Below are 17222 nucleotides of genomic sequence, written 5' to 3'. Positions count from 1 at the left end.
ATTGCGTAACCACAAGTTTTATTGTAAGAAAGAAGAAGGGCTGCGCCCACGTTCCGGTGTTCGCTGGACGCGGGAGGCAAGGGGCTCTCGCACTCGGATTGTGATCCGAATACGGAAGTGCATCTTCTGTGGCGAGCGATGGCGGTGTCAGGGACGGAAAAACAGGTGGGTAGCCGGGACAGGGAGAGCAAAAACGTGGTTGGGGTTGGAAACGAGTCATAAGCCAGGACAGGGGAGCAGACGTAGTCGGGATCAAAAATAGGTCTTAAGCCGGGACGGGGGAGCAGACGTGGTCGTTATCAAAACAGGTCGTAGCCGGAGACAATTGGGAGCAAAAATGGGACAGGCGGGAGTCAGGGTCAAAAAAGGCCTTGTATCAACAGAGGTTCGCAGACGGACTGACAACCGGAGAGTGACAGGACTGGGTTTGAATAGGCACAGGGAGCCAATCAGAGCCTGCAGGGGTTGGCGCCAAATGAGCTGGCATAGGTGATTCACATCAGTAATCTTGACAGTTAGTCCCCAATCCTTAAAAACTTTTCACGGTAGCTTTATTATGATTATTTTGTATTGAGCTATTGCATTATTCTTATAACTTGAGCCAGTCTCCAAGCACTACATTGTAAATACTTTTTCCTATTTCCTCTCACAGTTTTGATTATATTTTTCTCTTTTAAGTCCTTATTTCATGTTTGCCCTGGAGTGCCCTGTCTAATCTTGTTGCATACAAAGTTTCACCACATTGATATTAATGACAAAAAAAGACTATTCTATTTTATTCTATTGTATTCTATTCTATTCTCATCTCATTAGCTGCACCGCTTATCCTCAGTAGGGTCGCAGGGGTGCTGGAGCCCATCCCAGCAATCATCGGGCAGTGGGCAGGAGACACCCTCAACTGGTTGCCAGCCAATCGTAGGGCACACAGGGACAGACAACCCGCTCGCTCGTTCACACCTAGGGACAATTTGGACCGGCCAATCCACCTGAAATGCATGTCTTTGGAATGTGGGAGGAAACCGGAGTGCCCGGAGGAAACCCACGCAAGCACGGGGAGAACATACAAACTCCGCACAGGAAGTCCGGTAGCTGGATTTGAACCCACACAGGAGGTTCCCAAGACCTTAGAACTGTGCCGCACACGCGCTAGCACTGAGCAGTCGGTGCTGCCCCTATTCTATTCTATTCTATTCTATTCTATTTCTTTGATTCATACCAACCATACCAACTTGTTTCGGAAACTGCTAGCTCATTCTAACTACCCGGAAATATAACATACATTAACCAGCCAATGACGGAGCACAAATGTACTGTAATCACGGATGTACAGCACCATTTATATTGTGTCCAAATATTGAAGTAATGGTATATAAGCGCAGATGTGTTGAGTGGAGTGTGATGAGGAATGCGGGTGTGTGATACAGAGGCTCACCCCCGGTGCTACAATAGTGTCTTTGACAAGTGGTTGAAGAGAGGGCTTTGTTTGGTAATACCACACAGTGTTGTGAATGCCGGGCATAGCTGGCATTCCTCTCTCTCTGCCCTCCGAAGGGCTGATGCTTTATCAGGGATTCCTCTCTATTCCATCTGCCTACGCACACCCCAACCTACGTGCATTTGGCCGGACTACTGAAGATGCAAATGAGCCTCAGAGAAGTGACCCTTTGTTTTTTTATTGACATACTGTAAAACGTAGAAACTCGTTGCTCTTCAGCGCGATTTTCAACCATGTATTAATTTGATTTCCGGTGCTAACTATGTTGAATTTGACATTTGAAATTTGCGCAAATGAAGGTATGCAGTGAAGCAATCAGTCGCACAATTCAGGGCTATCGTGGTTTTTGCTCGTTTTTAGCATTACTGCAGGTCTAGTTGATGAATACAGTGCAAAAAATACAGCATTACTGGTAATCGAGTCGTTCGAAACCTGCGACCTCTTGATCCCATACTGTACACTGTTTTAGGGGGAAAAAAAAGATCAAATTGTTTTCATATTCCTGAGGAGGAATTATTGTATGTTTCACTTTAAGCGAAAGTTAAGTACATTTGCTAAACTCTTAGTTAGGTAATTGTGTCATTGTAATCCTGTGCAGTCCTTTGAGAATTTTTTGTGATTAAGGGCTATATAAATAAATGTGACTTGACTTGACTTGACTAGTTTAACACAGATTTCTTATTGTTAAAATGCGGTTGAACATGCTGCTTAAGCACAGTAGCCTAGATGGTAAGGCGCCCGCTTTGAGACTGGGAGGTCGGTGGTTCGCGCCCCGGCCGAGTCATTCCTAAGACTTAAAAAGTGGTCGGCGGCGCCCTCTGTTGGCTGCGGCTGCATCGGCTCGCTACAACGGGTCAGGTGCAATCGACATTTCGTTCTGTGTACATTGTTACACAGAATGACAATACAAGGAAATTATTATTATCATTATTATTATTAAGTCCACTGTTTCTATTCATTCCAGGGGTGGCCATTTTAACACTTGCTAATGAGTCAAGATGACATAACCTCCTGGGTTACTTTGATGTTATTTTAGAGCATGGTGGTCAAACTATGGCCCATGGACCACTTATGGGAAGCCATGCTTTTTATCTGGCCCGTAATTTAATTTTCCCATCTCAGTATGTAGCAAAATGGCCACCCCCTGTGGTGGACCGAAAACAAGCTTTCAAATGTCAACTTTCCAAACTGCCTTTTGGATTTTCTTTAAATTTCTTTTAGTGTGCAAACCTCACCTGACAAAGTCCAGGATCTAATTCTTGGGCTTATTGATATTTCCCCTAGCCTTGCACGATCTGACCTTGCAATCATTTTGAGGCGTCCCGGATTTTCAGAACCAGGAAATGATCGCGTGTGCGAGAGTGTAATCGAACTTGCATGCCAACAAGTCTGGCTTGCGGATTTTCGAGTGCATATGTTTCAGGAACAGCTTTACAAACCTTTATAAAAACCTGATGGTGATCGTGGAATAATAATACAGTCCTGCCAAGGAAAATATTTACATTAAACACACACATAAAAAAGAAATAGAACAATCAAGGTTAATGCGCCGATCACAACCATGCTAAAAATGTGTAAAAACATTGAATAAAATAAATCGCTGATTTGTTCAAGGTCGCTCTGACCTCTGAGGTTAGTGAGCAGCTGTGCCTGTGGAAAGGCAAAATCGCAATTGGAGACGAAAAATCAATAAAGGGAAATACAATTTGAGAAAGATTCAAGGCTCAGAATGGGAGGTTTTAGAGTTAAGAATTTATATTACTTCTGTTGATTTGTGTAGCTCTGACATTGTTCACTTATACCGATGAAATAGTCATCGTCCTGTGCCTCAGTTTTATTGGTTTAAAATCCTGCGGTTTGAGGAAAATTACTTTCGACTGAATTACACTGCTTCTAACACATTCAGTGCCATAATGTATAAACACTTATTCAGAAGCATTGTCCCTGAGTGCCAAAACGTAAAAATACTTAGAACTATATATTGTCATGAACCAGAACAGGATCAGGACCAAAATGCGTGACGTTACTCACACAAACCTTTTATTTTACGGGAAATGGGGAGTCATGCACGTTGGGCAGCAGTCTGGCGTGAAAAGATAGAAAGCCAGAGGCCGACGAGATCGATACCAATTGCCCGAGTTGATATTGGACAGATGGGGTCGATACCGGACAGGACGGGACAGACAGTATTGATATCAAAACAGGATATCGAAATTAAATAGGACAAAATAGACAGGAATAAAAACTGGAAACCGATATGAAACAAAGGGACAGACAGAATTGATATCAAAACAGGATATCGAAATTAAACAGGACAAATTAAACGGGAACAATACCGGACAGGAAATACCAACAAAAAAACAGGACCGAGTCAGAACCCTCGACTTGCGGGGCAGAGGTTCGTTGACGGACTGACCAAGGAAAAATGAGAGCACTGAGCTTTAAATAGACGAAAGGCCAATCTGTCAATGAGCCGCAGCTGGTGCCACATGGGCGGGACCAATTGGGTGCTATGGCAACCACGACGATATATATCTATATACATCTATATATATATATATATATATATATATATATATATATATATATATATATATATATATATATATATATATATATATATATATATATATATATATATATATATATATGTATATATATATATATTTCAAAGGGTTTGACACAGCTCATCAGTTAGTATGAAGCCTCTGGGAATGATTTTAGTATGAAATTAGATGGCAGGAGTGTCTTTGATCAGATCATTATTCACACATCGAGGAAGCCTCCACTTTATAGTCTTGCTTACTGTGTTTAGCTATTAAAGTTTGTAGGTGGCCCCGTATGACAAGTATAGGTGTAGTGAAGCAGTGCAGTCATAATATATGGATACGTACAGGCAGCTAACACTTGGAGCTTTTTCCTTAAAAAAAGTCCATTCGTCATTGTCTGGGAAAAGAGGGATCTGTACATCAAGAAACTTGCAATGTGCAACTGCGGTTTACTACACAATGGTAAATATTAGAAACGTTTTTTTTTTTCAAATGAAAGATGGTGTTTGTGCTTTCTATTGTTGTGTTCAGAAATAAGTTGAAATGGCAAAAAACGGCTGGCACTGGTTCTTCCCATTTGAGAGAAACGGCTGGTATTGAATGAGGCAATTTTTACGTTTATTTTTATGATTTTGCCCAAATTTATTTTGGTAATATTTTTGTCTCTTTTTTAGGTAAAATGATGAATATACTAATCATATTGAGCAAAGAATATTAATTTGGCAGATGGAAAATTATTTTGCATTCATTCTATTATTATACACAATATTTACACTATGAATTATTGGTATACGTACAAAATAATGCTATTGCTGCTGTCCTGTAAAAAATATGCATTTCTTTTTGTTATTTCATATTTTTTTCTACATAAATGGAATGTTTACAGTGTATGTATAGCAAAAAAAAAAAAAAAAAAAAAAAAAAGCAGAAACATGCAAATACAGTATTTTAAATTACTTAAACTATTTAAAATAACTGCACCAATAAAAACCCTCAGAAATAGAAAACATTACACATTTTTCACACAGCTTTTTTTCCAGTGACAAAATTGTAATTCAGCTTCAGCTTATTCACTTGGAGTACATGTTTATGTGTCAAGAACCAGAACAGGATAAGGACCCAAATGCGTGATGTTCTCACACAAGCTTTTCTTTTATGGGAAATTGGGAGTCATGCACGTTAGGCAGTGGTCTGGCATGAAAAGACAGGAAGTCAGAGACCGACGAGATCGACACCAATTGCCCGAGCAGATATCGGATTGATATAGAAACAGGATATCGAAATTAAACAGGACAAACTGGAAGAAAATGAAACCTGGAGAGAATAAGAAGCAGGACAAAAACGGACGGGAACAAAACTGGAAACTGATATTAAACAGGACAAAATAAACGGAAACAATACCGGACAGGAAATACAGAAATAGAAACAGGACTGAGTCAGAACCCACGTCTTGCGTGGCAGAGGTTCGTGGACGGACTGACCAAGGCTAAGCGAGTGCACTGAGCTTAAATGGACGGCAAGCCAATCTGTCAATGAGCCACAGCTGGTGGCGTGACATATGTGTTATATTATTGTATGGTACAGCAGTTTTTTGTGGAAATATTTAGTTGTTTCCTTTTAATAATTAGTGGTTGGTGTTCTTTTGTTGTTGTGCCTAAATCTTTTGGTGTACTTTTGTTGTTGTGCCTAAATCAAAAGCCACAACCAAGCAACCAACCAAGCAACCAAGCAACCAACCAATCAACCAACCAAGCAACCAACCTACCAACCAACCAACCAACCAACCAACCAACCAACCAACCAACCAACCAACCAACCAACCAACCAACCAACCAACCAACCAACCAACCAACCAACCAACCAACAACCAAACAAACAAATAAACACACACACATACAAACACACACACAAACAGATATACCGGTACTTTGAATTTTCTTTTCTTATTAGTAATAATTTCTCTAACTTATATACCTGAATGCACATTATTCTTTCATATCCTCTTTTCTTTTTTATTAAGTTCTTCAAATAGGTTTTCCTAAGCTGTTTATATTTATCCTCCCATCTTCATGAAACAGTTCTGCTCTTTTTATGTTGTTGTGTTTCATCACTCCTCCACATCCTCCTTTAGACCGCAGGATAAACCCACAGATGTAAACACTCATGCTCCATTAACTGTACCGTGTCTCAGTGGTTCTCCTCAGGTTTGCAATATTACAGAGGGTGTTATATATAAAAGCATTATCCATTCTCCATTGAATATGTTATTAATGCTCAAAATGAACTACACTCCTTCTTTGCGTGTGGATTACGTATGGACCCGATCAGACCGGACGAACGGTTTATTTCCTAATACAAGCATCTGGCCGACTGCCTTACACACATTCCATAACTTCCAGACAGTCCCTCAGAAGCGGGAATAAGAAAGGCGGCAGGAGTTGTTAAAACATGACATTCCCAAAAAAGGGCCGCCGGGCCCCGAGACGACCCAGAAACATCTTACATGACACAATCCTGCAGGAATGACAGAACTGCCAGGGTCACTTAGGAAGGTCCCCTACGATATGCCTGTCTCGATTATGCCGCCGTCTGCTGCGTCCTTCGTGGAGAGGCCCTCCTCCATGGCGTGATCCTTATCATTCCATTGTGAACGTTGAAAGTTTTACCCAAGGCCAGAAATGGTCAAAAATGACTGAGGTTTTGCACGAATATAAATGTGCCATATGAATAGAAAATGCTAAGCACACATTAGCACTACAAACAGGTCACCATTGCAAGTCTCTCACAAGGCCAGCAATGGTCAAAATGACATTTTGTAGTTTTGTACCAATAGAAATGTGTCATATGAATAGATAATGCTAAGCAAACCTTAGAACTACAAAACAAGTCGATCTTACAAGTCCCTCACAAGTCCAGACATGATCAAAATGACAGTTTGTAGTTTTGTACCAACAGAAATGTGTCATATGAATAGATGATGCTAAGCAAACGTTAGCACTACAAACAAGTCAATGCTACAAGTCTGTTACAAGGCCAGAAATGGTCTACAATTGACAGTTTGTAGCAAACGTATTTAATCATAGTGACATGTTTTAACTTTCACAAAACAGTACCCTCTTCTGGGGAGCTTTGTTAGGGTTGCTGTCTGGTAACCGTTATTTACTTTTTGATTCCTCAATTGATGTAAGTACCTAATAGGTACAAGGGTCAAACTTACCCCGAGATGACGTCCTTACTAACTGAGCGTATATGACTTTGACAAATAACAACTGTATATCTATAAATAAACACAAAACACAGATTAGCAGTTGAAAAAAAATGTATTTATTGTCATTATAGAATAGTGCAACAAAATTGAAGGGCTTCTTCTTCCAGACTAAGAAAGCAATTAAAAGTGGAGCGAGCTAGCTGCAGGCTAGCATCGGGTAACCGCGACTTCAGCCAGCTCTTTGTGATGATTAAAATACACGAGTCACGAATGTAGTGGTTTTCCACGTGTTGTAGCTCCAGGTCATGCATTTCGGCCATCATTGATTTTTGCAATCCGGAGATGGAATAAGAGCTTGCTCTGTCCACTCCACGCATCGGCCCGGTATTGCAGTACCTCCGGGAACGGTGCATTCGCAATGATCGCAGCAAGGCTTTAGGGCTAGGACCTTGGCTTGGCCTCTTGGCTGAGAGTAAGTGTCCCGGCTCCTGGGCTTTTTAGCGTATTATGAACTGACCGATAACGGATAATGGATAATGAATAACGAAGATAGAACAATAACCCTTAAAAATCCATTCCTCCCTTGGCTTTGTAGCGTATTATGATTTGACCGATAACGGATAATGGATAATTGATAAAGAATCTAGAACAATAAACCTTAAAAAAATCCCCCCTTCAAGGGTAAGGGGGCCTAGCCAGGCTCGGCAAGGGTGGCTGGAGAGAGTTGCTACTAGCTGTTGCGTTGCTCCGTCGTTTGTATTGGTGGCCAGTTGTGATCCCATCTGTTTGACTGACAGCATCCACCAGCCCATTACAGTCACGCCTATTGCAACCCTATTGACCACCCCTAATTTATTGGACAAAGAATTGGGAACAATTCATATATTATTTTGAGTCTTTATTACATATTTTACAACGTAAGTACTGCTTTTCAATCAATTACTTAATCACTATGAGAGGATTTAAAGGATTATTTTTTAGATATGTTAGATACGTCCCAGTGTGTAATATTTGACTACTAGATGGCACAGTATTGTCTAATGCAAAAGAAAACCAGTGCCATATCATGACTACTGATGTGACTCAGCTGTGCCCGCTACTTTGGCGCCAAGTGCCGTGGGTTCTGATTGGCTCCCGATCAGTATTTGTACCCAGTACTGTCTGTACCCTTTTGTCAGTCTGTCTGCGAACCTCAGTTAACATTAGGCAAGCTTTTTTCGACCCTGACTCGTACCTGTCCCGTTTTTTGCTCCCGTCTGTTCCCCAGCTTCGACCCGTTTTTGATCCTGACCACTTCTACTCTCCCTTCCCGGCTTTCGACCTCTTTTTGTCCCCGACCACGTCCTCTCTCCTTTTCTGGCTTACGACTCATTTCTGACACCGACCCCGTTTTTGCTCTCCTACTGACCCATTTTTTCCGTCCCCGACTCCGCCATCGCTCGCCACGGAAGATCAACTTCCGCGTTCGGAGCACAATCCGAGTATCAGAGCGACCTGCTTACCGCGTCCAGCAGTCACCGGATCGTGTGAGCAACCCTTTCTCTTTCTTCAAATAAAACTTGTGAGAAACGCAACACAAGTGGGTACTGTCTCCGTTCTGGTCCTGACATGCCAAGGGCACAACGGAACAACAAAATGCCAGTTCAACCTGGCCGTGACTTGTCGCTAGGGATTCCACTATGTAAAAGAAATACGAATTTCACGACCTTTTATAAAAACTAAGATTAAGATGATACTTCATGTATTTTTGCCTAGTGTTCAAATCAATGTTTTTTTTTTGCTGTATGAAAGTTTTTTTTGTACCACTAAAAAGGCACTAAATATTAAACACATTACTTCTCTCCAGGAATAAAGGAAAGCAACTAGGGAAGCATTTTTAATTATCCGGTACATAATTTTAGGTTCACCCAAAACATAAAATAAAAATAAGCCAGCGGGGAAGCAAGAGAATATTTTCCCCTTTCATAAATTCCCTAAACCCCAAAGGCATTGCACAGAGTGTTAAGAATAAACACTAAAATATTAATGCATGCAATTAAATCAGTAGAAACTAATCGAGTAAAATTAACCCGACGAAGGGTCGTATTTTCGTTATTACACTCTTGTAAAGAGGGTTTGATTATGCTAATTCCTTACTCAACAAAACCCACTGAACAAGCAGAAAACAATGCAACGTTTATATTAATTTAGTGGCTTTCTAGGCTTCATTTTTTTGGGTGGTACTGTGAAAACTATCTAATATCAATGATTCGCTTCCACCTGTATCATGATCCCTCGCAGCAGATTTCCACTTGTTCAGCCGAAGGTGGTTCTGCCTTCAGTTTTTTTCACTTTCCATCAAATTCAGGATTTTTTCTTCCTTCCAGTGCAACCCCGCCATATGTAAAATAACAGTCTTTAATATTGAAAGAATCTTAATGAGCTTCCTGTAATTTTTGAGGTAACAAAATTTGTTCCCAGAGCCCCTTAAAGCCCTTAAAGGTACATTAGCATACAAACTGCTGCTCTATTCCTGCAGAGAGTCATGCCAATTGAGAAGCAATCATTTTCTCAGCAGTGTGTGTTGTATTTGCTCGTTTTTTGGTCATCAGGAGAGACAGGATAATTGCTTTGGCATTACAACATAACAGTATGCTATTAATTCAATGATGGGACTTGATTGCATGTGTCTGCTACGTCCCCTGGGCTACATCGAATGCTCTTGTCTTGTTTATTAGTAAACGGGAGGTTCAAGAGGATAACTGGCCTCCTGCCAAAACATCTTGGATGCATACATATATATCTTGTAGACTTTGTTCTCATGCTGCAAAACACATAAAGTGTGGGGAATAAACTAACTAAATCTGGAGTTGTAGATCTTACAGTAATACGTGAAAAACAAGAAAAAGGCTTGCCTTGAAAAACAGGGGTTCCAGACTGACTAACCAAAGGGGATTTACAGGACGGGGTTTAAATAGTGGGGAAGCCAATCTGTCATCAAGCTGCAGCTGGCACCCCACGGGCGGGGCCAATTGGGCGCCATGGCAACCGTGACAATTTTTGTTAAACAAAAGAAAAAAGGAAACTCATTCATAAACAATTGTTGTTTCCCATATGTGTTTAACAGATTGTAATATATATTTTATATTTTTTAGCTCATCTGTAAGAATACTGATTTTACTTTTCAGTTTGCTTTCTTTGGCTTTTTAGGACTAAAATGTCTTTGAATGCAATGTTATGGGCCACCTTTCCGTAATGTTAGATTTTCACTTTGAAATAAGTAATGTTTTTTCATCTGCGTATTTTAGCAATATTGGCTTCTTCTTTTTTTAAAATGAATCGAGCTTCAGAAGAGTAACATTTTCTCGTCAACAGTTTAGTCGCCCGCCCACCTCAAATTTCATCCATCCATCCATCCACCCATCCATCCACCCATCCATCCATCCATCCATCCATCCATCCATCCATCCATCCATCCATCCATCCAGCTTCCAGGGTTGCGATTGGTGCTGAAGCCCATCCCAGCTATCTTCAGGCAGTGGACAGAGAACACCCTAAACTGGTTACCTGGAGCTATCTAATTAAAATTGACTTAGCCAGTGAGCATACATATCACTGTAGACATGTTTCATTTATAATAAATTATTAAATGGGCTCTATGGGTCCCCATGTAAAATACGTAAACACTGACATCTCTTGACAAATTCTAGAATTACATCCCAAATTGTGCGTTTCAATTAAACTTGGCATTGAAGAATGATCAAAAGTAATTTTTTTAATCTCGTTTTTTAAAAAATATCAAAATGTGTATGTATATATTTTCAAGTGTTTCTCAATAATTTACTGATTCTGAACTATATTCGGTCTGGAGTCACTGTAATAAAGCGTACGTAGGTGGGATCAAAAAACGTGCAGTGAAGTTTCAAAACAAGAGATAACTAATAACTAATCATATTACAGGTACATACAATTGGAATTGTATACTATTTATTTTCGGTCGGTTAAGTATTTGACAAACAAAACATGCTACATTGTTCAAAATGTGTATATATTTGTTCAAGGGTTTCTCGAGAATGTACTGATTCTGAACTATATTCGGTCTAAAGTCACTGTCATAAAGCGTACGTAGGTGGGGTCAAAAAACGTGCAGTGAAGTTTCAAAATAAGAGATGACTAAACACTAAACATTTTACAGGCACATACAATTAGAAGTGTAAAGTATCTATTTTCGATCAGTTAAGTATTTGAAGAACAAAACATGTTATATTGTTCACTTTCAACAACCCTGAAAATCAAACAACAATCAAGAAAGAAGCTGGGTGGTTCGTGTTTTCGTTTCTGTATTATATAATTGGAAAACGTTACATAAAGTTCACTATTAGAGCGTTGCTAACTATATTTGAAGCGTTAGCGATTAGCATACATTTAAATTAGCACAAGACCCTCCTCGTGTTCATACATGACCTAAGTAATTAACAGGGTTGCATAGGGTTACTTTAACTGGATTACTTTCAATTACTTTTGGATTACTCCATTACCAAATATGCTAATAAAAGACAAAAGAAAGTAAATATGAATAAAATGACTAAATTTTGTGCGGGCTTGGGGAGTAACGGAATACATGGAACGGCAAAAACGATGTTGGCAAGCCGTTTGGATTGATTTTCATTTTGTTTCTGTCGCATTTTGTGTTAGTTTTGCCGGAGATCAAAGCCAGGAGAGAAAGCTTACCACGTGTTTTCAGTCATAATTGTATTCATATTTAGTTTATTTTGTCTTTAATTAGCATATTTGGTATTGGAGTCATCCAAAAGTAATATAAAGTAATCAAGTTAAAGTAACCCTACCCAACCCTGGTAATTAATTGTTCGCCTCTTCACGACATCTGAAATATTTCCCTGGGTAACAATTTTACACGTTTTTTGTATTTTATAATTTTAAAGGTTACACACATTACCTTGATGGAGGGTAACTTGATTAACTTCAGATTTTGCGACTCAGCTCTGAGACTTGAGACTCCTCCTCGAAACTTTCAACTCTCAAGAGTGATATTTGCTGCAAAAACACTTTTAATCGGGCGTAAATGTTCCTGATGATGGCAACAAGAAAACATCAGGGTGAGATAAAGGAACCTTAGATAGAATGTTCTGTGCCACAACTGCAAATTAAGCAGTTTTTAGTCTGACCAGAAGATAGCGCTGTGACACTGCTTTGTAGCTTTGGTTACTGTGTCAAGTCAAGTCAAGTCAAGTCATTTTTATTTGTATAGCCCTAAATCACGAAGAGTCTCAAAGGGCTTCACAGATTGTTACACTATATTACACAAACTATTTTCAACCGACAAGAGGAGTAGGTTATTCGTATGCAATGGAGTAGAAGTGAGTTTTAAGTTTAGATTTAAACATTTCCACTGAGGTTGCAGATCGAATCTCAGGGGGAAGAGCATTCCACAGCACCGGTGCCCGGATGGAGAACGCTCTCGAACCAGCAGAAGACTTCTTTGCTCTCGGGATCATCAGAAGACCAGCACTCTCAGATCGTAGGCTTCGGACCGGGACATAGTGGCAGATCAGATCTGAAAGATAAGTGTGACTTAATTGTACAGTGGAATCTCGGTCCTAAACCATAATGCGTTCATGGTTGTTGGTTGAGTACCGATTCGGTAGTGCAGTGTTCATTTTACCTCTGAAAAGTGATGGGTCCCATGGACTCGCATGCTCAAAAATCTATGGGTCCCAACAGGGAGCTATGGGTCCCCAAAATTAAGTGTTATCGCGGTTGAAATTGTAAATCGGTGACAAATATATAATGTAAATCCATATATTCATTCAGTTTTAATCATCACAGTTTATTGGTAATACAAATCAGTTATCACTTCAAGATTTTTCAGTTCACAACAATATTGTACATTATACAAAATAATATTGCTGAAATAATTATATGAATCTACATTTTCCTTTAATTTTAATAATCAAAGTTAATTGGTAATACAAAGCAGTTATCACTTCAGATTTTTCAGTTCACAATATTGTACACTATACAAAATAATATTGCTGAAATATTTATATATTCATGCAGTTTTAATCATCACAGTTAATTGGTAATACAAAGCAGTTATCACTTCACATTTTTCAGTTCATATGTTCTTCGTGGTTTGCTGTCCCGCCATAGTTGTCATGCCTTCTCAAAGTCCATTCCATTATCATTCTCCTCATAGCGTAACCAGGTTTATAATTTAGTCCATTTTGGCAGAAAAGTCATTTTCTTCCTAGTATTATTTTGTTTATTTTCTTTCGTCGAATCGTTCGCTTCAAAACACGTGTTTTCCTTGCCTTCGCGGTCTTCTGAAGAATTTCTCCGCCGTTTTTTCGTGCCGGAATGATTGCCGTTGTTACCACTTTCTGTGATATGTTTCAACTTATTACCGACACTGAAGAGATTACCAATTTTTGGTTGATTTGCACCTTATGCCAACTCTTTTTTCGGAGGCATACTTCTCTTTCACTCGACAACCGCCACAAAAATGACGTCATCTCGAAGCAACGAGATCTCGTTTGCCGAGATCGCCGCGAGACCAAAACAACAATGGCAGATGGCGGATCTGCCTGACGAAAAGTTTGGAGTGCGGTAAATCTAAAAAAGTAATGGGGTAATATTGACAATTTCGTGTCAAAAACGTTGCGTCCTGGGGACGCACGTTGATTTGACCCAATGCGTCCCCAGCAAAAATGATGCGTCTAGGACGCAGGGACGCGGGCAAACGAGAACACTGGTTGAGTACCGAATTTTTTTTTCCCATAGGAAACAATGGTAAGGATTTTAATCCGTTCCACCCATAAAAAATACCTCAAATATTAAGAAAACGTGTATCTATAGAACATTAAAGACCAAAAATGTGTTCATTATGTTATGATTACCGATGGGAATCACCTGCGCTGCTCATTTAACGCTATTCACAAGTTTATTGAAATATAGAGGAAAGGCAGCGCCAGCGATCCGGTGCTTGCTGGACGCGGGAAGCAAGCCACTCACGGGATCGGAGCGTGTTCCGAATGCGGAAGTGGATCTTCCGGAGCGGGAGTTCGTAGCGTAGTTTGACGGAAAAACAGGTTGTTAGCCGGGATGGGAGATCGGAACGTGGTCGGGGTAAAAAAATGGGTCGTAGCATGAGACAAACAGGGAAATCAGGAACAGACGAGTGGAAAACGGGTGACAAAACGGGACCGATGGGACTCATAAATGCTTGCCTTGTGAAAACAGAGGTTCACTGACGGACTGACAAAAGGTGAGTGAAAGGACTCAGCTTAAAAGGGACAGGGAACTAAACAGGTAACCAGCAGCAGCTGGCGCCAAACGAGCGGGCACAGGTGAATGTAAGGAGTAATCATGACAGTATTATGCATTGGTGTTTTTTAGTATTTCAGTATAAGTATAATTGATGTATTTCCAAAGCAGTTTTTTATAGTAGTATTTTCCTACAATATTTGTAGTTGTCCTTTTGTATTATTTTTTGAGCAAATAGATCTGTTGCAGTATTTTGTAATATAGTATTACTGTAGTAGTATTTTTGTAGTAATTCAATACTATTTTTTTAAATTTTCAGAATGAAAGCAATATAATATATGATGTCCCAGTTTTTAAGCACAATATTTGATATTTAGTTTTGTAGTTACTGTTCAGTATGTTTGTTGTATTTCTGTAGAAGTATTTTTGAGTGGACACACAAAGTGTCAATGGGGACAATGTTGCCACCAAAAAAGTGAACCACTCTTGGAGGCCCCCTATACCTTGGGCCGGCTCTGAGTGTCAGGAAGCGGACCGGGAAGCAGGAAGTCGGAACTCATAGGCGTAGACAATCTTTCTCTTTAATTAGGAAAGAAAAGTTGTCCAACCCTCAAACGGACCAAAAACAAAACAAAACAGGTTCAAAGGCAATCAAAATTACAAACTAGGCACTACTCTGATCAAACAGGCACGAACTGGTCTTCAACAAGGTAAAGCAATGGTCTGGCCAAGTGCAGTCCCAAAAGGAGCGTTTAAGTACTCCACAAGCAATAAGTTCAATGCGTCTCAGCCGGTGTCAAGGGGCGGGGCCAGCTGGGCGCCATGACAACCGTGCAGGACATGACACTGAGTCAGTAGATCAAACGATTACAGGACCCAGAAAGGGTGAAGAGAATGAAAAAGAGCAGGTATTCAGTGGATTTCTTCCCATATTTTTTTGGATTGCAGCTGCGCCGTTGTGTTCTGATGGATTGGTTCCATCCATCTCTGAGAGATTCGTTCCATGTCAGACTGCGTTTATTTTCTTCAGTGGTTATATTTGATGAATATCACAGTAGGCATATTGTTCCTATTTTGGGGAGTTGTATAACAAAAGTAATTGACAGCAGGAACATGAATACATTTGGAGGCATGAGTGTCCTATCAACTGAAGTATGTAGTGTATACTTTAATGTATTGCAGGACATAAAACACATTGAGCTCCATTTGACATGCCGCCACAGTTTGGAAATATTTCATTCAGCATGTAAGGTGTCTTGAAGATCTCCCACTGTTTTTGTCCATGAAATCTTAGAAGAATTTCCGAGAAATGTTGTGAAGAGGCCATTGTCCGAAAAACATCCGTTTTTTGTCATTTCTCTTTTTATTTTTTAAACGGAATCTTTTGAAGGGTGCGAAGAAAATCACACAAATTAGATTTTTGGGGGGGATCTAATTCAGAATTTGAAGAGTTTCTTTATTTCCAGCTACTCTTTTAGTTTTTATTCAAAAAATAAACCACACAATCAGGACCAGGAGTAGACAAATGTACTACCTGGTTTATGTGTATACAGTGCAGTAAGTATATATATATATATATATATATATATATATATATATATATATATATATATATATATATATATATATATATATATACACACACACATATATGTATATGACGAGTGGTAGACAGAGCGTAGGGAGGGAGGTGTGGCATATACAGGAACAACTAACCAACTTTAAATCAAAAGGGCAAACTTTATTACCGTAAATACTGTGTTTGTGTGCTGAATTTGTCTTTTTTTTATGTTTAAAATTATTTCTGCAACAGACCATGTCTGAAGAAAAAATAAAACCTTTTGGACAGTATCCAGTAATGGAGAAGGAGTGATTAAAAGGCCAGAGACAAAATGGATATGGAGTGTCTTGGCTAAGGGTTTGTTTGCAAGCTTTCAGCATTGCACAAGCCAATGGCTTGCCAAAAGTTGATTTGTCCTTGTTTGAGCCATTTGGGGAATTTTTTTCCCTTGGGGTTTTTAAACGTGTAATTGGGCATACAACCAGTGGGTCTTTTTGCGTCTCCTGTTGCATATCACACATGGTTGATGTCACCAAATGTGAAGACTTAACCGCGATTTCACTATAGATAAATTGAGAGATTGAAATCACCACTTATCTCCCTTTAAAGATTTAGAAAAAGAAAAATCACCCTGTGGAGATTTGCAGATTAAAGTAAAAAGTATTGATCAAAGTTTTTTAAATCTAGAAACTATTTTAAGGTGAATTATTTCCTCAGTGGTAATTTATGCACTTGAACCCAAAGGCCTTGAGAGAAATTCACATATTCCTATAGTTTTGTTACCATAGCCAACAGTTCTTTTTATAGTTTTACGATAAAGTAGTTGAAGCTATATGACATTTTTTATCCTCCTCTGCAGATGTGAGCTGGTTGGCTTCAACGTTTTTAAGGACCAAATATTGTAGATATTGCATATATCTAAATGGATTTTATACACTAAATTTTTTTTATCTACATCCAGTTTTGGCCCCTGATCTTTCTGGCTACGTCCTCGCTGCCCCGGAGATTTTGGCCCAATCCCATTTCTCTCACTCGGCCCTGAGGACCCTCCAGTGAGGTCCCTCGAAGAGGAGTGCCCTCCGCGAGTGAAGTGCAAAGCGGAGATGGCTTGGACAAGACTTGCAAGGTTCCACCCCTGTCCAGGAG

At 39.7% G+C, this 17222-nt stretch overlaps 1 pseudogene; it reads left to right on the top strand.

Annotated features, from left to right (window-relative positions):
• The first annotated feature begins 7573 nt into the window (after nt 1-7573).
• Nucleotides 7574-7663, top strand: LOC148352661 (U2 spliceosomal RNA; annotated as a pseudogene).
• Nucleotides 7664-17222: the final 9559 nt, after the last annotated feature.

The sequence above is a fragment of the Urocampus carinirostris genome, chromosome 14 (assembly GCF_059441175.1).
Source record: "Urocampus carinirostris isolate Australia breed hairy pipefish chromosome 14, RoL_Ucar_1.0, whole genome shotgun sequence".
Taxonomy (NCBI): Eukaryota; Metazoa; Chordata; class Actinopteri; order Syngnathiformes; family Syngnathidae; genus Urocampus; species Urocampus carinirostris.
Note: the sequence above shows the minus strand (reverse complement) of the source record. Positions and strands in the feature narration are given on the sequence as shown.